The 22,253-nt window shown below is 44.2% G+C and overlaps 1 non-coding gene across 1 annotated transcript; it reads right to left on the bottom strand.

Annotated features, from left to right (window-relative positions):
• Window positions 1-13,195: 13,195 nt before the first annotated feature.
• Window positions 13,196-13,279, bottom strand: Trnas-gga (transfer RNA serine (anticodon GGA)). Its single transcript is given in 2 exon segments — window positions 13,196-13,230; window positions 13,240-13,279. It is a non-coding gene; the product is annotated as a tRNA-Ser (tRNA).
• Between the last annotated feature and the right edge of the window lie 8,974 nt (window positions 13,280-22,253).

Here is a 22,253-nt window from a genome sequence, read left to right as displayed (position 1 = left end):
AGACTTTGCGGATGCCGCTCCCTTTATACCTGCGGTGTGCCCCCCACCACCTGGCCGCGGGAGGCTGGGTCCAGAGGAGCCGGCGGGCGAGGTGGAGGGGGAAGCGGGTGCGCCGTTCGTGTCTCCGTCATCTTCTGGCGAAGTGCCGAGACTTTGCGGATGCCGCTCCCTTTATACCTGCGGTGTGCCCCCCACCACCTGGCCGCGGGAGGCTGGGTCCAGAGGAGCCGGCGGGCGAGGTGGAGGGGGAAGCGGGTGCGCCGTTCGTGTCTCCGTCAGAGCATTCTGATTGCGTCTCATGAGCTGGACGGTTCTTGTTGCGTTCCTGGCGTATTGTGGCTAATGCTGGATTCCAGGCCGCGCTCAGTTGATAGCCTTCGTCCCTGTTCGCAAGGTTCTCGTGGACCCGTATTTCTATTGATTCTTTAATGACGCTATCCCAATAGCTCCCGGCTCGTCGTAGCACCCTGGTGTTTTCGAAGTCAAAGGTGTGGTTTTCTTTGATGCTATGTTCAGCTATAGCAGATTTCTCTATCTGTCCAAGTCGAACATGCCTGATGTGTTCCTCGCACCTTTTTGAGATGCAGCGCTGCGTTTGACCAATGTACTGCACACCACATTCGCAGGCAATGTTGTATATACCAGGTGTGTTTAGTTTGAGTGGGTTTTAACTGAGCCCAGCAGCTCTTTCGTCTTCGGCGGTGGTCGGAAGACGGTATTTATGTTAGATTTTCTTAATAGCCTCCCGATTTTGGCTGATGTGGGCCACAAATATGGAAGAAAGGCGAGTCTCTTGTTAACTTCCTCTTCCTGAACTTTGTCAGCCTGTCTCCTCTTGAAGGCCCTGCCAATCTGTGTTTCACTGTACCCGTTTTTCCGAAATACCTCTCTTAGGTGGTGTAATTCGTCTGAGAGGCTTTCTTTGTCACAAATGACGTGCGCCCTATGCACCAAGGTGGTCAGTACTGACTGGCGTTGCGCCGGATGGTGGCAGCTGGTTGCATGGAGGTACAGGTCTGTGTGTGTCTTTTTTCTATATACTGAATGGCCCAGCGTGCCATCCGCTTTCTTCCTGATCAGTATGTCCAGGAATGGAATACAGCCATTCTCTTCTACTTCCATTGTGAAGGTTATATTCTCATGTATGCCGTTTAGGTGGTCCATAAAATCCTCCAGAGCCTGCCTGCCATGCTGCCAAATCACGAAAGTGTCGTCCACATAGCGGAAGAACTGCCTGGGTTTACGGTGAGCAGTTTGTAGTGCCACCTCCTCAAAGTGTTCCATATAAAGATTCGCGATCCCTGGAGCAAGGGGAGATCCCATGGCCACTCCATCCACTTGTTCATAATGCTCTCCATTGCACTTGAAGTAGGTGGTCGTAAGTGCATATTCAAAGAGCTTCACTGTTTCAGGCTCGAAGTGCCGATTAAGGAGCGCCAAGGCGTCTTGTAGCGGTACTTTTGTGAACAAGGAGGTGACGTCGAAGCTCACGAGTAGGTCATCACTCTGTATTCGGATATCCTTCAGTATTCTAACGAAATCCGCGGAGTTTTTCACGTGATGACTGCAGTGTCCCACCAGTGGTTTCAATAGTGTCGCCAGGTATTTGGCCAGTCCATAACTGTGCGAGTTGATAGTGTCCAGAATCGGCCGTAGAGGCACCCCATCTTTGTGAATCTTGGGCAACCCATACAGGCGCGGTGTCGTTGGCGCTCTGGGATACAGCCGTTTCTGCACTGCCTCTGGTAGATCTGAGTCCTTCAGTAGCGCCACGGCCGGCCGCGGTGGTCTAGCGGTTCTGGCGCTGCAGTCCGTAACCGCGGGACTGCTAAGGTCGCAGGTTCGAATCCTGCCTCGGGCATGGGTGTGTGTGATGTCCTTAGGTTAGTTAGGTTTAAGTAGTTCTAAGTTCTAGGCGACTTATGACCTAAGATGTTGAGTCCCATAGTGCTCAGAGCCATTTGAACCATTTCAGTAGCGCCACGGTTTTCCTGGTCATCGTCGATGTAGGGTCCTTGTTAAGCTTCCTGTAGGCTGGGTCTTGCAGCAGAGAGCAGATTTTCTGTTGGTAGTCGACTGTGCGAATCATCACCGTCGCATTTCCCTTGTCTGCTGGGAGGACCATGATGTCAGCATCATCCCTCAGTGCGCGGATAGCCTCTCGCACCTGCGCAGTAATGTTAGCTTTAGGGAGTCGTGACTTGTCGATGATCCTGCAGGTCTCCCTTCGGATCTGCTCAGCTTCCTCCTTGGGTAGGCCCCGGATTGCTTCCTCTACGCTGCTGATGATGTCCCGTTTCGGTATGGTCCTTGGTACAGGTGCAAAGTTAAACCCTTTCGTGAGGACAGAAGTTGTGGCTGCATCTAGCACCTTATCTGTCAAATTTACAATAGCTCTGGTGCTATTTGTCACCTTCTGGGTCGACTGAGCTCCAGAGAGTCTGCCGAATTTGTTGATCTGTTTTGCGGCAACATGTCGTTTCTGCACCTCACTGTCGGCGTGAGAGCTGCAGTCAACCCACTCCCAAGTGTGTGCCGGTAATGCTTCTGCCATTTTCAGGTGACATGCGATCAGGATGCGTGCATTCTTGTCCAGTTCTTGCCGTGTGTAGTGAATGCGTTCCCTGACAATGGCCATCCCTGCTCGCCGTAAAATACGTTCGGTTTTCTTCGTTTTCACAGGATGTCTTAATTCCGCAAATCGTGGCAAGATGTTCTTGCCTCGGCAACGTTGGAAGAAAGCGAGTGAGCTGAGCAATTTGGCTTTCCTGTTGCGTTCTTTCTGCAGCAGCTTGAAGCTACAGAGCATCTCCTCCCCGTAGAGGTGTCGTAAATGTGAGTGTATGCTTTCCCGGCGTATACAGCTGGCGAAGAGTTCTCGGGCTTCCAGCCGGGTGGCGGTGTCTTCAAACAGCGACGTTTCGACGAGTGACATACTCATCATCTTCTGGCGAAGTGCCGAGACTTTGCGGATGCCGCTCCCTTTATACCTGCGGTGTGCCCCCCACCACCTGGCCGCGGGAGGCTGGGTCCAGAGGAGCCGGCGGGCGAGGTGGAGGGGGAAGCGGGTGCGCCGTTCGTGTCTCCGTCAGAGCATTCTGATTGCGTCTCGTGAGCTGGACGGTTCTTGTTGCGTTCCTGGCGTATTGTGGCTAATGCTGGATTCCAGGCCGCGCTCAGTTGATAGCCCTCGTCCCTGTTCACAAGGTTCTCGTGGACCCGTATTTCTATTGATTCTTTAATGACGCTATCCCAATAGCTCCCGGCTCGGCATAGCACCCTGGTGTTTTCGAAGTCAAAGGTGTGGTTTTCTTTGATGCTATGTTCAGCTATAGCAGATTTCTCTATCTGTCCAAGTCGAACATGCCTGATGTGTTCCTCGCACCTTTTTGAGATGCAGCGCTGCGTTTGACCAATGTACTGCACACCACATTCGCAGGCAATGTTGTATATACCAGGTGTGTTTAGTTTGAGTGGGACTTTAGTTGAGCCCAGCAGCTCTTTCGTCTTCGGCGGTGGTCGGAAGACGGTATTTATGTTAGATTTTCTTAATAGCCTCCCGATTTTGGCTGATGTGGGCCACAAATATGGAAGAAAGGCGAGTCTCTTGTTAACTTCCTCTTCCTGAACTTTGTCAGCCTGTCTCCTCTTGAAGGCCCTGCCAATCTGTGTTTCACTGTACCCGTTTTTCCGAAATACCTCTCTTAGGTGGTGTAATTCGTCTGAGAGGCTTTCTTTGTCACAAATGACGTGCGCCCTATGCACCAAGGTGGTCAGTACTGACTGGCGTTGCGCCGGATGGTGGCAGCTGGTTGCATGGAGGTACAGGTCTGTGTGTGTCTTTTTTCTATATACTGAATGGCCCAGCGTGCCATCCGCTGTCTTCCTGATCAGTATGTCCAGGAATGGAATACAGCCATTCTCTTCTACTTCCATTGTGAAGGTTATATTCTCATGTACGCCGTCTAGGTGGTCCATAAACTCCTCCAGAGCCTGCCTGCCATGCTGCCAAATCACGAAAGTGTCGTCCTCATAGCGGAAGAACTGCCTGGGTTTACGGTGAGCAGTTTGTAGTGCCACCTCCTCAAAGTGTTCCATATAAAGATTCGCGATCCCTGGAGCAAGGGGAGATCCCATGGCCACTCCATCCACTTGTTCATAATGCTCTCCATTGCACTTGAAGTAGGTGGTCGTAAGTGCATATTCAAAGAGCTTCACTGTTTCAGGCTCGAAGTGCCGATTAAGGAGCGCCAAGGCGTCTTGTAGCGGTACTTTTGTGAACAAGGAGGTGACGTCGAAGCTCACGAGTAGGTCATCACTCTGTATTTGGATATCCTTCAGTATTCTAACGAAATCCGCGGAGTTTTACGGCGAGCAGGGATGGCCATTGTCAGGGAACGCATTCACTACACACGGCAAGAACTGGACAAGAATGCACGCATCCTGATCGCATGTCACCTGAAAATGGCAGAAGCATTACCGGCACACACTTGGGAGTGGGTTGACTGCAGCTCTCACGCCGACAGTGAGGTGCAGAAACGACATGTTGCCGCAAAACAGATCAACAAATTCGGCAGACTCTCTGGAGCTCAGTCGACCCAGAAGGTGACAAATAGCACCAGAGCTATTGTAAATTTGACAGATAAGGTGCTAGATGCAGCCACAACTTCTGTCCTCACGAAAGGGTTTAACTTTGCACCTGTACCAAGGACCATACCGAAACGGGACATCATCAGCAGCGTAGAGGAAGCAATCCGGGGCCTACCCAAGGAGGAAGCTGAGCAGATCCGAAGGGAGACCTGCAGGATCATCGACAAGTCACGACTCCCTAAAGCTAACATTACTGCGCAGGAGCGAGAGGCTATCCGCGCACTGAGGGATGATGCTGACATCATGGTCCTCCCAGCAGACAAGGGAAATGCGACGGTGATGATTCGCACAGTCGACTACCAACAGAAAATCTGCTCTCTGCTGCAAGACCCAGCCTACAGGAAGCTCAACAAGGACCCTACATCGACGATGACCAGGAAAACCGTGGCGCTACTGAAGGACTCAGATCTACCAGAGGCAGTGCAGAAACGGCTGTATCCCAGAGCGCCAACGACACCGCGCCTGTATGGGTTGCCCAAGATTCACAAAGATGGGGTGCCTCTACGGCCGATTCTGGACACTATCAACTCGCACAGTTATGGACTGGCCAAATACCTGGTGACACTATTGAAACCACTGGTGGGACACTGCAGTCATCACGTGAAAAACTCCGCGGATTTCGTTAGAATACTGAAGGATATCCGAATACAGAGTGATGACCTACTCGTGAGCTTCGACGTCACCTCCTTGTTCACAAAAGTACCGCTACAAGACGCCTTGGCGCTCCTTAATCGGCACTTCGAGCCTGAAACAGTGAAGCTCTTTGAATATGCACTTACGACCACCTACTTCAAGTGCAATGGAGAGCATTATGAACAAGTGGATGGAGTGGCCATGGGATCTCCCCTTGCTCCAGGGATCGCGAATCTTTATATGGAACACTTTGAGGAGGTGGCACTACAAACTGCTCACCGTAAACCCAGGCAGTTCTTCCGCTATGTGGACGACACTTTCGTGATTTGGCAGCATGGCAGGCAGGCTCTGGAGGAGTTTATGGACCACCTAAACGGCATACATGAGAATATAACCTTCACAATGGAAGTAGAAGAGAATAGCTGTATTCCATTCCTGGACATACTGATCAGGAAGAAAGCGGATGGCACGCTGGGCCATTCAGTATATAGAAAAAAGACACACACAGACCTGTACCTCCATGCAACCAGCTGCCACCATCCGGCGCAACGCCAGTCAGTACTGACCACCTTGGTGCATAGGGCGCACGTCATTTGTGACAAAGAAAGCCTCTCAGACGAATTACACCACCTAAGAGAGGTATTTCGGAAAAACGGGTACAGTGAAACACAGATTGGCAGGGCCTTCAAGAGGAGACAGGCTGACAAAGTACAGGAAGAGGAAGTTAACAAGAGACTCGCCTTTCTTCCATATTTGTGGCCCACATCAGCCAAAATCGGGAGGCTATTAAGAAAATCTAACATAAATACCGTCTTCCGACCACCGCCGAAGACGAAAGAGCTGCTGGGCTCAGCTAAAGACCCACTCAAACTAAACACACCTGGTATATACAACATTGCCTGCGAATGTGGTGTGCAGTACATTGGTCAAACGCAGCGCTGCATCTCAAAAAGGTGCGAGGAACACATCAGGCATGTTCGACTTGGACAGATAGAGAAATCTGCTATAGCTGAACATAGCATCAAAGAAAACCACACCTTTGACTTCGAAAACACCAGGGTGCTATGCCGAGCCGGGAGCTATTGGGATAGCGTCATTAAAGAATCAATAGAAATACGGGTCCACGAGAACCTTGTGAACAGGGACGAAGGCTATCAACTGAGCGCGGCCTGGAATCCAGCATTAGCCACAATACGCCAGGAACGCAACAAGAACCGTCCAGCTCACGAGACGCAATCAGAATGCTCTGACGGAGACACGAACGGCGCACCCGCCTCCCCCTCCACCTCGCCCGCCGGCTCCTCTGGACCCAGCCTCCCGCGGCCAGGTGGTGGGGGGCACACCGCAGGTATAAAGGGAGCGGCATCCGCAAAGTCTCGGCACTTCGCCGGAAGATGATGAGTATGTCACTCGTCGAAACGTCGCTGTTTGAAGACACCGCCACCCGGCTGGAAGCCCGAGAACTCTTCGCCAACATTATTCCTATCTTGCCAAAGGTGTTTAATTTCTTTCGACACGTTGTCTTTACTCTGCTCTCGTGCTATATCTTGTAATGACGACGAAATGAAATTTTCAAATGCAACTTTTTGAATGTACATGACGCTGAAATTTGCTTTTGCAGAAGTTGGTTGCGATGTCTTGCTGATTGTTGCTGAGAGAACGCGATAGTGCGTCTGCTACAATATTTTGTGTACCGGGAATGTGAACAATTGTAAAATTAAATTCCTGTAAATAAAGTTTCCATCTGCTTAATCTGTCGTGTGTGAATTTAGCGGAAAGTAAAAACTGTATAGCTCTATGATCTGTGGAAACGGTAGTGTGTCTTCCATAAAGAAAATGCCGAAATCTCGTAAGTGCCCATACAATACATAATGTTTCAAGTTCTGTAACAGAATATTTGCGTTCAGAAGGTGACAGAATGCGACTCGTAAAGGCTATGTTTTTAATTACTGTAGTGCCATCTTCTTCAATTTCCTGAAAAATGTGTACGCCTGAAGCGGTGTTAGAACTGTCGGTGGCAATGGAAAAATTTCTAGTAAGACCAGGATGTGATACAGTGGTGCATTCAACAAAGCTTTTTCCAGGTTCACAAATTCAGAATGTGCTCTATTATCCCAGGACCAAATAGTGTATTTACCTGTCTATTGACATAATCTAGGGGTGTCTAAAGCAGAGTAATGAATAAATTTACGAAAAAAGTTAATTAAACCCAAAAAGCTGCGTAGTTGTTTCTTCGTCGTAGGAACAGTAATGTCACGTAAAGCTTGAAGTTTTTCCGGGTCAGGCGCAACGCCTTCTGCTGAAATTACATGTCCAAGAAATTTTATAGAAGTTTTGACAAAGTGCGATTTACTGAGATTAACTCTGAGTCCTTGTGCACGAAAAGTTCGTAACAGTTGTTCAAGGATCAGATTGTGTTCTTTCCAGTTAGCTTCTGCAATAAGAATGTCGTCTACGTACGTTGTCTGTAAGTTCTGTCGGAAGTATTGCATTCAAACCGCAAATAAATGCTGCTGCAGAAATAGTTAAACCGAACGGTAATTTACAAAATTGATAATAGTCACCAAAACAAAGAAAAGCCGTGTACTTTCTGCAGTCCGGATGGAGTTGAATTTGCCAAAATACCGATTTATAATCTAATGTGGAATAAATAGACGTACCATGAAATTTCTGTAGAAGTTCTTCTAGTATCTGTGGACGATCTGTTTCATTAATAATAATGTCATTGATGTGACGCGAATCAAGTGCGAGGCGAAGTGAATCATCCTTTTTCTTAACAATATGGAGCGGGTTTATGTACGGACTAACTGCCGGTTCAATAATTCCTTGGTCAAGCATAGCTAGTAATTCTTTCTTAACTTGTTCACTGTAATATACGGAATGGGATAATATTTGGCTTTAAATGTGTCGTGCTGTTTAACTTGAAATTCATACATAAAACCGTACATAGTACCAGGAACGTTGTCAAAAACTGGAGCTTGCTGTAAAAGAATTTTGCGTAGTTGCATGCGTTCGTCGTCTGTATTTGCACTGCTCTGTTTAACTTTATCAGAAATCATCTGTATAACGTCATAGTCGGCTTCGTCTGAAGTATTATAGTTGTGTACGTACGTATCTGTGAACAATGTGGAATGACAGTCTATGTTACGTAATGCAGAAATGACCTCTGTACGATTAATTGTTTGTTCTTCTGCAGATAAAGAACGCTGAAACTCTAAAGCCAGTTGTACATTTTCATCCTTTAAATTAAATAGGAGTTTTGAAAGTCAATAATTGCGTCGTGTTGTACCAGAAAATTCGTACCTAACATAACGTCTGTCGTCAATAAGGCAACAATCCAAAAATTTGAGTGAAATGTATGACCTGCAATATAAAATAATAAATGTGTCTGTAATTTATCATCTACTCCTTTACCAGATACTGCTCCTTTTACTTTCGTTTTGCCTAATGGTAACGTAGGATAGGTATTCTCTTTGTTACATTCGTTGAAAGTTTTCTCATTTATGACTGACATAGGAGATCCAGAATCGATTACTGCTGAGAATTTGGATGATCCAATTTTTACTTCAATAACAGGGTGTGAAATGGTTTTTTGAATAACTGGCTTTTCCTGCAAAAGAGTGTTTAGTATGTCGTCAAAAGTAATAACATTTTTGTGAACAAGATTCTGCGTGTCAAAAGTTTTGGTTGCGTTACTGGAAGATGCAACCTATACTGTATCTAGTCAAATTCTATCTGGTGTGCTATTATTTTCGGGACGATGCTGTGGCATTTCGACTATTTGTACTGTTCTGTTATTTCTTCCTGACGTATTACGTTCGGGATGATATCTACTATCTGGTTCATTCATGATAATCTGTTGTTGCGGATGATTCTGTTGGTGATAAGACCGACTGTTATTAAACGTACGCTGAAAATTGTACTCATTACTTTTACGTCTGTCATAATAGTCATTTCTATACGGTGCATTGCGATAGGAATTGAAATAGTGTGTTTTCTGTACGTACTGATTCCCTTGTTGCTGTGCGTTACTATTTTTTGGAGCTGAAGCTATACGTGCAGGCGGTGAAACATTAAAGCTTGGTTGACCGTGTACATTACATTGTTGGTTAGGTATGTTAACCGGTTGGCTTTCATGCTGTTGAGGTGAAAAACGTCTATTGTTACCAAAATGTGGTTCCTGTTGCTGATAATTTTGGCGATACAGATAATTAAAATTTTGTCTGTTATTAAAGTTCTGGTGGTTGTCGTTTCTGAAGCGTCTATTACCTTTGCTATTGAAATTGCGTGGCTGATCGTAATTGCTGTATGTTTGTTGACCTTGGTTATTATATGAAAAAATTTTTTTTATAGAGGAATAATCCGATTGCTGCACTTCCACAAGCTGTAACAGATCTCTGAATCCCGAAATATTTTCTTTCTGCTGACCCATTAAAAGTGATACTCTTAATGCTCGTGGTAATTTAGAAATGCATAATTGAATAAGTGCAGATTCACTATATGGTTCACTTAAGTACTGGTTTTGTTGGACCATGTGTTAAAAAAATTGCGTGACAGTGGAAAAATTTGAGTTCTCATAATTCGGTAAACTATTTAATTGATCCTTAATTCCGCGCTGTGTCGTGTTCGACCAATACGCTGACAGAAAAGCATTCTGAAATTCTTCTACCGAGTAGCATTGTCTCGCGATCGGTCTCATACGAGTTGCCGGTTCTGCTTCCAAAAAACTGCAAATAAATTCAAGTTTGTGTGTTACGGACCAAGCCGGTGGAAAAGCAAAGCAAAATTGTTGTATCCAATCCAATGGGTGAATCTGTGTTCTGTCATTTTTAAATACTTTAAATATTCTCACTGATAGAAAATGTTTGTAATCAAAATTATCGTCTCTGTACATCTGAACAGGTTCAGGATTGTATGAGAATCTATTTGTCTGTGGTTGTTCAGAATCTAGGTCACGTACTCTTTGTAAATTACCTAAGTTATACTGGCTGTGTGAGTGTGACAAATGATCGGAATGCGCCGTGTGCTGTGACGTGTTATTGACGGAAACATTTTTCATCTCTGTCACTTCTTGCTGTAAAGTTGACAATTTTCTACGTAATGTATTATTGGACGAATCTATCTCACTGATCGTCTGCTGTAAATTTTGGAATTCAGGTGTTTGATTAAACGAAATCGCGTGAAGTATCGTCTGATTTACTGTCATTATTACTTTCGATAACATCAATACGACTGGCCAATTCATCATATTTTTCAGTCAGTATTTTTACCTGATCATCGTTTTTAGTGTCACAAGCACTAATTTGTTTTTGTATTTTACGTGTGGTTTCGTTCAATTTTTTAATGTCTGCTTTGATGGCATCTGGATCCTGTATTAGTTCTAATTGTTCGAGTCTGTCGGTCACTGTCTGAAAGTCTACTGTGTGTGTATCCGTTTTTGATTTAAGATCGGAAATTTCATCACGCAATTCGGTGTTCGACTGTTTGATATTATTGATTTCGTCTGATACTGTAGCAATATTGTTATCTACGTATGGTTTTGCTTTCGTAAACAATTTACGCTTGTCCTCCTGTCTCTGAGCGGTAATTGTTTCCATGACTTGTCGCTTTACTTTATTCTGTTCCTGTATGAATTTACGGTAACGCGTTTCACTGTTTGGTAGGTGGTGATTAAAATGTTCGTCAATTTGACTGTTCTGTTGGTCATATTTCGCGTCTACTTTTGCATCCAGTGTGCGTGAAAGTTCTGCTGACATTAATTTAAACTCGTCGCGTAACAGCGTTGTGTTTTCAGAGCATTGTTTACCGACTGCACTAATTTCGTCTCTAAGTGATTCTGTTGTAGCTATTTGCATATTCCTTAATTCTTGAGCAACAGATCTAATTTCTTCACTACTTTTCCTAGCACAAGCCTTAATTTCTTCACGTAATTGTTCTTTAGTAGCATGACATTGCGCGGCAACGGCTGTAATCTGTTCACTAAGCTGTCTGGTATTGTTGTGTAATTTTTCATTCATCTGTTTGGAATTGTTGTCTAATTTTTCATTCAACTGTTTGGAATTGTTGTCTAGTTTTTCATTAAGTTGTTGTTTGAAACTTTCATTATTTTCATTAAGTTGTTGTTTGAGATTTTCACTAAGTTGTTTGTGACTGCTGTCTTGCTTATCATTCGACTGTTTGTTATTGCTATCTATTTTTTCATTCATTTGTCGTAATAATGCCATAACTTGATCCCAGCCAAAATTATCCGCTCTATTCTCTATACTGTGTAATGGTGTATCTGCATTTGTCACGTTCTCTGTAACCATTTGGTTATTCTGTAATTCTTGAAAAGGTTTGCCAAATGGATGTGCACTGTTAGTCACTACCTCGGAATCGAATAAATCTGTCGTACTTTGAGTACACTGTTCATTTTCGTTAGAAAAATTTATCCGATCGCAATTCAAATTTTGCAAATCGGGTGTGTTAAACTGGGCAGCGTTCATTGTAACAGATCGTGCCGCGTGATTCATGAAAGATAATCCATTGAATAAAAACTTTAAATTGAAATGAATGCTTTTTTTAAATTACTTTATATTATAAAAATTATTATTGGGGCATTTTTAAAAAAATTGGAACGACAAATCATATACATTACTAGATATGCGCAAGGCTGCTTCTTTACCTTCTACAATAATACCCATCCTCCAGAGTCCCGACCAGAGCAGACTCCCGACACGCGCCGACACGCGCACACAACAGCCGACTACTGCCGACTCACGCAGACTCCTGTCGACGACTGCCTACCACTGAAGACTACAAAAGACTACTGCAGACTAATGCCGACTAGCGACAAGCAACAACAAACTACATACTGCTCTCTGGTCAGAGACTCTCCCATGCCTCGCCCATCGCCGGCAACGCATATGTCTTACAAGAGAATAGAAGCTTTCGAAATGTAGTGCTACAGAAGAATGCTGAAGATTAGATGGGTAGATCAAATAATTAATGAAGAGGTATTGAGTAGAATTGGGGAGAAGAGAAGTTTGTGGCACAATTTGACTAGAAGAAGGGATCGGTTGGTAGGACATGTTGTAAGGCTTCAAGGGATCACCAATTTACTCTTGGAAGGCAGCGTAGAGGGTAAAAATCGTAGAGGGAGACCAAGAGATGAATACACTAAGCATATTCAGAAGGATGTAGGTTGCAGAAGGTACTGGGAGATGAAGAAGCTAGCACAGGATAGAGTAGCATGGAGAGCTGCATCAAACTAGTCTCAGGAACAAAGAACACAACAACAACAACATGTTTCTTCTGTTTCTTTGTATTTTTATCACATTTTTAACAATCTGTCTTCCGGTGTCCTACGTGTGATCAAACTTCTCTCCAGGCCGTGGAGGTCGAAGGGACGTCTGCTGCTGACCGAGTCATCCTCGGCCTTGCGGCGTCATGCGGTTGTCCTCTGCAGGAGACATTTGACCAGCACGCCGCTCACCCGGCTGTTTTGCAAATATTCGAGACGGTGGAGCCGCTAATATTCCGTCAAGTAGCTACTCAGTTGGTGTCACGAGGCTGAGTTAATTCTGTAGCAGTCCTTCCTCCAAGGAAAACTCCTTGGCACTACCAGTAATCGAATGCGGATCCCCCACATGGCAGCCATCTAAGCTGAACGCAGAGCTACGGGAGTGGGCATTCTATTGACGTGCTGTTTACGTTTCGTTCTGCAGTTTCTTTTCACAACTAGGTACATTAATCGTTGTGTGTCCTGTACTTACCGAATCGATTAACGTAGAGGAAGGTACTAGTGATCGTAAGGTTGTTCAAATGGTTCAAATGGCTCTGAGCACTATGGGACTCAACTGCTGTGGTCATAAGTCCCCTAGAACTTAGAACTACTTAAACGTAACAAACCTAAGGACATCACACACATCCGTGCCCGAGGCAGGATTCGAACCTGCGACCGCAGTGGTCGTGCGGTTCCAGACTGTTGCGCCTTTAACCGCTCGGCCACTCCGGCCGGCCGTGAGGCTGTGATGGCATCTATGACCAAGAATATTAAGATAGGTAGGAAAATATTTTTGCTTAGCAAGAGATACAGGGCGCAAATTGCAGAGTATCTGAGCAGTCAGCCTTAAATATTCAGTGCTGAAGATGAAGATGTGAAGCACGAAAGGGAAATGTTTGAAAGCGTCTCTGATTTGCTTCAGACAAGTATATTGGAGCATTGATTTTAAGGGAACCACCGAGGTTTAATAGCCGAGTAGAAAACTGCTGCGTGAACAATAAGAGCTTCAGATTCAAGGGAGGTGGAATTCTAGCAGACAAACAAAATTTGAAAGACAAATGAGCATACGATTAGCAATGAGACAAACGTTCAGTAACTTTGAAAATAAAATTTTGTCAGCCGATCTGAGTAAAAACCTTAAGAGGCTTTGGGCTTGAGTAAAATCAGTAAGCCCTTTTCAGTCACTCAGTGACCTTCCTGTCATCGAACAGATAGAAGATAGAGAGAAGTCCGAGATTTCGGCCTTTCGAAATCATTTCGCGGCCGAAGAGAGTAATGCGGTCCCTCCTTTCTATCACTGTACGGACGTCTAAATCGCAGATCTGAGATAATCGAACGCGGAATAGAAAAGCAACTACAGTAGCTTTGCAGTGCAAAGACATCAGGATCAGATGATATAAGTTCAACAAAGATAATGCGAAAGAATTTAATCCCCTTCTAGCAGCAATTCATCATATATCGCGGGAACAACTAAGCCTACCTGGCAACTGAAACAAAGCGCATTCAATTCCAGTTTACAAGAAGGATCGTAGGATGGAAATACATAATTATAAGACTGTATCGCTGACGTCAATATGCTGTAGAATTATGGAGAATGGTTAATGCTCAAGAGTTGAGAAATTTTTGGGAACGAAAATCTCCTGTATAAAAAACCGCAGAGATCCTGTGAAACTCAACTCCCGCTGTTGCACCGTGAGATCCAAAGCGACGAAGATAACGGCACTGAAGCAGATGTGTTCCTAATTTTCAGGAACACTTTTGAGACCGTCCCACATTGACGTTTAGTGAAAAAATACTAGCTTAATGAGCTTCGTAGCAGATCCGCTACAGGATTCAAGACCTCTTTGCAGGTACGAATCAACATCTCGCTCTTCACGAAACAAATTCGTCAGATGAAAAGATTATTTCCGAAGTACACCAAGGAAGTGTAATAGGACCGTGACTGTTTATAATGTATGTGAATGATCTAATGGAAATCGTCGGAAGATCTTTAAAACTGTCCGCCTATAAAGCGGCCGTCTATAAGAAAGAAGCAACGTCAGAAGACTGTATCAGTCCGCAGAAAGACTTGCAGGGGATTAATGAATGGTGCAGGCACCAACAGTTGACCTTGAACGTAATATAATATATTGCGCATATATACCAAGAAATCAGCTACAGTTCACAACACTATTGATGACAAATTACTAGAAACAGTATCTGCTGCAATAAATCCAGGAGTAATTATCCAGAGCAACCTTAAGTGGAATGACCATATAAAACCATATGTAGGAAAATCACCTTCATAGGAAGATCCCCCTTTTTTTTTTTTTTTTTTTTTTGAATTTTAGTGTCCAGTTCTCTGACTCGTTTGATGCGGCCCGCCACAGATTCCTCTCCTCTGAAACTTTTCGTCTAAGTGAAGCACTTGCGACCTGCGTCCTCAATTATTTGGTGGACGTATTCGAATCTCTGTCTTCCTTTACAGCTTTTACTCTCTACTGCTCCCTGAAGTGCCATGGAAGTTATTCCATGATGTTCTGTCATACCGTCCCTTGTTCTTGTCAGTGTCTACAACGCTTACATGTTCTTTTGTTTTGAGGTCCCCCCCCCCCACCCACCCCCCCCACCCTTCCGCCCTTATTTCACTACGATACAATGCTATGCTCCAAATTTACATTTTCAGAAATTCCTTCCTCAAATTAGGGCCAATGTTTGATATTAGTAGACTTCTTTTAGACAGAAACGTCCTCTTTGCCTGTACTAGTCTGCTTTTGTCCTCCTTGCTTCGTCCATCAGGGTTACTTTCCTATCTTAACTTCATTTAATTTATGATCACCAACTTTGATGTTAAGCTCCTCCCTATTCTTGTCTCTGTTACTTCTCACTCTTTTGTCTTTATCCTGTTTATTGTCAATCCCTCCTTTCAACTCCACTCAACGCATCCTGTAATTCTTTTTGACTTTCACTGAGGATCGCCATGTCATCATAGAATTTTATCATTGATATCCTTTTACCTTTAACTTTAACTGTACTGTTGAACGTTTCTTTTATTTCGATATACATTCTTCCAAGTACAGACTGAACAGTAGGGCCGAAAGACTATATCCGTCTTTTGACCCCTTTTAATCCCACCTCTTCGTTCTTTGTCTTTCATTTTTATTGTTCCCTCTTGGTTGTTGTAAATATTGTATATTACCCGTCTTTACCTCTAGTCTAACGACCTTATTTTTCTCTGAATTTCGAACATCATGCACCATTTTACATTGCCGAACACTTTTTCTAGGTCGAGATATCCGATGAATGTGTCTTGATTTTTCATCAGTCTTGCTTCCATCATCAATTTCGGTGTCAGAAGTGACTGTCTGCTGCCTTTGCCTTTCCTAAAGCCAAACTGAATGCCATGTAACACACTCTCTGTTTTCTTTTCCATTCTTCTGTATTTGATTCTTGTCAGTGACTCAGATAAAGAAGCTATTAAGCTGATTTTGCGACAATTCTCGCACTTGTCGGTTCTTGATAATTCCAGAATTGTGTGAATGATGTTTCTCCGAAGGTCTGATGCTATACTGGCAGCCTCACATTTACTACATACGAACGTGAGTAGTCGTTTTATTCTCATGCCCCCCCCCCCCCCCCATGAATCTAGAATGTCATCAATCCTTTCTGCCTTATTTGACCATAAATATTCCAAAGATGTAAATTCTGATTATAATACTGGATCCTCAATGTCTTCCCTATCAAATCCGGTTTCTTCTTATGTTACGTCATCAAACAAGTCCTCCCTCCCACAGAGGCCTTCGATGTACTCTTTCTACCTATCCACTCTCTCCTCTGTTTTTAATAGTAGACTTGCCTTGCGTTGTTACTGTTATCGCCCTTGCTTTAATTTTACAGAATGCTGATTTAACTTTTCTTTTCGCTGAGTCAGTCTTTCCGATAATCAGGTCTTTCTCGATTTCTTCAAATTTTTCATGCAGCCATGTCATCTTAGTTTCCTTGCAGTTACTATTTATTTCATTCCTAAGTGACTTGTATTTATGTATCCCTGAATTTCCCCGGATGTTTTTGAACGTCCTTATTTCACAATCAACTAAAGTATTCCACCTGGTGATCATGGTTCCTTGTAGCCATGTTTTTCTTTGTCACTTCTGTGATATCCCTTTTTAGAAATATCCAGTCTCCCTCAAATGAACTACCTTCTTAGCTATTTACAATCGTAATATCTATAGCCGAAGAGAACTTCAAGTGTATCTCTTCATTTCTTGATATTTCTGTCTCCCATTTTTCCGTGTATTAATTTTTTCTGACTAATCTCTTAAACTTCAGCCTACCCTTCATCATCAGTAGACCGTGATCTGAGTCAATGGCCGCTCCTGGGTACTCCTTACCATCCAATATCTGATTTCGGAATCCTTGCCTGAACATGATGCCATCTTAGGAAACGGTTCTCGTATTTCTTGGCTTTTCACAATTATAACCCTCCCCTTACAGTTGTTGAGCAGAGTACTAGCTATTATTAGCTGACATTTATTGCAACTCTCGCCTACCACCGTATTCCAGTCTCTCATAATTAGTGGCTCTTTGGCTCCCTTTACGTACACTATCACCAGATCAGTATCCTCATGTTGTTGTTGTGGTCTTCAGCTAAGATTGGCTAGATGCAATTCTCCATGCTATTGTATCCTGTGCAAGCTTCATCTACAAAGAACTACTGCAACCTGCATCCTTCTCAATCTGCTTTCTGTATTTAACTCTTGGTCTCCCTCTTTTTACGATTTTTATTCCCCATGCTTCCCTCCAATACTCATTCGTGGACCCTAGATTTCTTATAAACTGTTCTGTCAACCAATTCCTCCCTCTAGTCACGCTGTGCCACAAATTTCTTTTCTCGCTATTTATATTCAGTACTTCCTCATCAGTTACGTGATCTATTCATTTGGCCTTCCGCATTTGTCTGTAGTACCACGTTTGAAAAGCTTCTATACTCTTCTTGTCTAAGGTGTTTACCGTTCACGGTTCACCTCCATACATAGGTAAACCCATAGACAGATACCTTCAGAAATGACTTCCTAACACTTCAACCTATAAATGATGTTATAAAATTCCTCATCTTCAGAAAAGCTTTCTTGCCATTCTCATTCTATACTTGATATCCTCCCTACTTCGGCCATCGCCAGTTATTTTGCTGGCCTAATAGTAAAACTCATCTAGTACTTTAAGTGTCTCATTTCCTAATGTAGTTCCCTAAGCATCATCTGATTTAACTTGATTGCATTCCATTATCCTTCTCTTGCTTTTGTTGTCGTTCATCTTATATCCGCCTTTCAAAACAGTGTCCATTCGTTCAAAAAAATGGCTTTGAGCACTATGGGACTTAACATTTGAGGTCGTTAGTCCCCTAGACTTTGAACTACTTAAACCTAACTAACCTAAGGACATCACTCACATCCATGCCTGAGGCAGGATTCAAACCTGCGACCGTAGCAGCAGCGCGGTTCCGGACTAATGCGCCTACAACCGCTCGGCTACAACGGCCGGCCCATTTGTGCAACTTCTCTTCCAAGTCCTTTGCTGTCTCTGACAGAATTACAATGTCATCGCCAGTCCTCAAGGCTTTTACTCCTTCCCCGTGAACTTTAATTCCTCCTAGTTGCTCACTGTACACACTGAACAACCTCAGGGAAAGCCTACAAACCCGTCTCATTCCCTTCTCAACAATTGCTTCTATTTCATGCTTTTCGAATCTGATAACTCTCGTTTGTTTTCTGTACTAGTAGTAAATAGCCTTTCACTCCCTGTATTTTATTCCTGTTACCTTCAGCATGTCAAACAGAGTATTCCAGTCGTCATTGTCATAAACTTTCTCTAAGAAGTCCTACATTCAGTAACGCTTCGTGTGCTCCTACATTTCTCCGAAATCCAATCTAATCTTCCCCGATGTTAACTTCTACCATTTTTTCCATTCTTTTGCAAATAATTAATGTTAGCATTACTTATTAAACATGTAGTTTGGTGATTTTCACACCTGTCAGCCCTTGATTCCTTTATAATTGCAATTATTATATTCTTCTTGATGACTGAGGGTATTTCGCCTGGCCCGTACATCTTGCTTACCGGATGGGGTAATTTTGTCATGGCTGCTCTCTCAAGACTATCAGTAGTTCTGACAGAATGTCTTCTACTTCTGGGCCCATGTTTCGACTTACCTTTTGCAGTGTTCTGTCAACTTCTTCTCCCACCATCGTATCTTCCATCTCATTGTCATATAAGTCCTCTTCTCTTTCTATAAAATTTCTCTAAATTTCTTCTTTCTTGTATAGACAGCCAGTTGCACCGGCCTTCAGACCATTTGATGCTGCACTGGAAAGCTGGATGGAGTGGTCACGCCAATTTGGATTCCATCTCGCCGCCTACAGGTTTCTAGGTAATGAGCAGCAGCCTTTTCTTTTGTTGTCCGTCGGTGTGCAAGCCTACTGTGTGATAGTTATGAAGAAATTTTATCTGCATTAGATGCATATTTCAAAAAATCAGTCAATGTAGTTGCGAAACGATATACTTTCTTTCGTACAAAACATATCGCAGGTCAGACTAATCGGGAGTGGGTTGCAACCTTGCAAGGCCTTACTAGGGATTGTGCTTTGGAGTGTCAATGTGGACTCCCATATTCAGATACTATGGTACGTGATACAATTGCACAGAACGTTTCTGATGTTAGTATAAGGGAACAGATTTTGAAACTAGTCAATCCCTCCCTTCAACAATTGGTGGACATATTGGATCCGCAGGACACACAAGACTTTGCTTACGAATCATTTGAAACTTCACCAGCCGTGTGTCAGGTTAACCGACCTGCCGGGCGAGCTGCATGGAGCAGTGAACAGCCCTCGCGCTCGGCCTCTCAGCCACGTGTGCCGCGCCAGCAAGCAAATGCAGTGCTCAAGTCATGCCCGCAGTGCCCTACTAAACATTCACGTGAGAACTGCCCGTCACGCCAAGCTATTTGCTTTTACTGTAATAAAAATGGACATGTTCAGAGTGTTTGCCTGGAAAAGCTCAGATCGGAAACTCAAAACCACTCCATGCCCTTTGCTTCGCGCCGGAATCGGAATCGAACCAAGTATACTCTGGCTCGCGAAACTTTGCCCATGGAAATTCATGTCGTTCATTCCACTCCGCCCAGTGCCACTCTCTTTAACAGTGACTGTGTTTGTTCCACAAATAGTGTGCGTCGACATCGCCGCAACTCCCGTCAAGTCGCAAGTGATTTTGTACCAGTGTCAGTTCCCATTGCACGAGACAGTCACTCTTGTCGTCAGCGGGACAATAAACTTCTTGTTGACTTGGACATTAACGGCAAAGAGATACCATTCCAGCTCGATACCGGAGCTGCCGTTTCACTGATCAATCAAGACACTTACAAAGAGCTTGGCACACCACCGTTGCGTGCCGCAAATGTTAACTGGCTATTCTGGTCAAGAGATCCCTGTGTTAGGACAGTGCAGCCTTCTTGCAACATTCAAAGGACAAACAAAACTTGTGTCATTTTATGTCTTTCGTTCTCTTCTGCTGTGAACTTGTTTGGTTTCGATTTATTTCACTTTTTTATCTTGTCTATAGTAAATCAGGTCCTATCAGTGAACCAGACCGTGCCTTCAGACAGTGTTTCTCGTTTATGTGAAGAATTTGCAGACATTTTTGCACCGGGCCTCGGTTGCGCTAAGAACTATAAAGCACATTTGAAACTGAAAGTAAACGCGCAACCGAAATTTTTCAGAGCACGCAATGTCCCCCACGCATTGCGTGATGAGGTCGCAAAAATATTACACGATTTGGAATCAGAAGGTGTAATTGAACATGTGCAGGCTTCTCTCTGGACATCACCCTTAGTAATTTTGCCAAAACCTTCGGGCAAATTGAGACTTTGTATGAACTTCAAGGCAACAGTGAATCCACAACTAGTGATTGCAACTTTTCCTTTACCACGCCCGGAAGATCTTTTTGACAAACTGTGCTCAGGCACATATTTTCGAAGTTGGACCTACCAGATGCGTACTTGCAAATACCTGTGGACGACGAATCCCAGCGCGTTTTGGTGGTTAACACGCATCTTGGTTTGTATCAGTTCAAACGACTACCATTCGGGTGTGCATCTGCTCCTGTATTGTTTCAGCAATATCTGCAAACTGTTTGTGCGTCGGTCCCTACAGCAGCAAACCATCTGGGCGATATTGTGATCTCTGAAAAGACGGAAGAAGAACATTTAGCCAATCTTAGAACATTATTTCAGATCTTGCGACATAATGGTCTTCACGTACGGAAGGACAAATGTGTGTTTTTTGCTAGTGACTTGCCATACCTGGGACATGTACTCAATGCCCAAGGCATACATCCCAGTCCCACGCACCTCTGCGCCATAAGAGACTGGCCTTCGCCGGAGAATTTGAAGTAGCTACAGAGTGTGCTGGGAAAAATCAACTATTATCACAGATATGTGCCGCATGCCTCTTCCATTTCAGCTCCGTTTCATCGTTTATGCCGTAAAGGTGTTTCGTTTGTCTGGACGACGGAATGCGAACGTGCCTTTCGCCGGTTGAAACCAGCTTCACTTTCCAATACTTGCCTTACGCCATTAGTTCCCCGGAAGCCCCTTTTGTTGATGGTGGATGCATCGGATTTCGTGATCGGTGCTGTGCTTGCGCACAAGGATGGCTCGCACAATCGCCCTATTGCCTTTGCGTCCAAATTGTTCTCGTCTGCGCAAAGACATTATTCACAGATCGAGAAAGAAGCATTGGCTCTCGTATTTTGTGTTACAAAGTTTCATGACTCCTTGTACGGTCGTCACTTTACCATAACCACAGACCACGAACCTTTGACATCGTTTTATCATCCGAACTAGCCTCTACCTTCACGTACAGCGCAGAAATTCGTTCGCTGGTCTATTTTCCTCTCGCAGTACTGCTGCGATATCTTGTATCGGTCCACTGCTAAGCACGGAAACACCGATGTGTTGTCCCATTTGCCTGTTGCTGAGGATAGGGCATTCGATTCCTCCGAACTTGCTTGCATGTTCATTGATTTGGAAACCGATGACGTGGTCGAATCAATTTCGATTGATTTCCATCCTGTAGCTACAGCCACAACTGCCGACCCTGTCCTTGCTACCATTCTGCGTTTTGTTGCTACGCAATGGCCCTTGTCAAAGTCACGGATCGGGGACCCGTTGGTTCGCCGATTTTTTGCTCACAAGGAGAGAGTTTTTGTACGACGTGGTGTTTTGATTTTGCGTTCTGATAAAGATCAGTCCAGGGTCGTGGTCCCACGTTCGTTATAGTCCTCTGCCTTAAAGCTTCTCCACCAAGGACATTGGGGTATAGTGCGAACGAAACAACTTGCTTGTCAGCACTGTACTTCGTTCGGAATCGATGCCGCGATTACGACTATGTGCTCTTCTTGCATGGTGTGTGCTGAACATCAATCAGCAGCACCGCTGAAATTCTTTGCATGGCCAAAAGCCACTTTCCCTTGGCAACGCTTACACATCGATTTTGCTGGTCCATTCTGGAATGCTCGATGGTTGGTTGTGATAGATTCATTCAGTAATTTTCCTTTTGTTGTCCGGAAGTCTTCCATGGCATCATCTGCCACCATCCGAGCGTTATCTGCTATCTTTTGCATTGAAGGTCTTCCACAGAAAATTGTTTCCGACAATGGCCCACAATTT

Source organism: Schistocerca serialis, chromosome 4 (assembly GCF_023864345.2).
Source record: "Schistocerca serialis cubense isolate TAMUIC-IGC-003099 chromosome 4, iqSchSeri2.2, whole genome shotgun sequence".
Taxonomy (NCBI): Eukaryota; Metazoa; Arthropoda; class Insecta; order Orthoptera; family Acrididae; genus Schistocerca; species Schistocerca serialis.
Note: the sequence above shows the minus strand (reverse complement) of the source record. Positions and strands in the feature narration are given on the sequence as shown.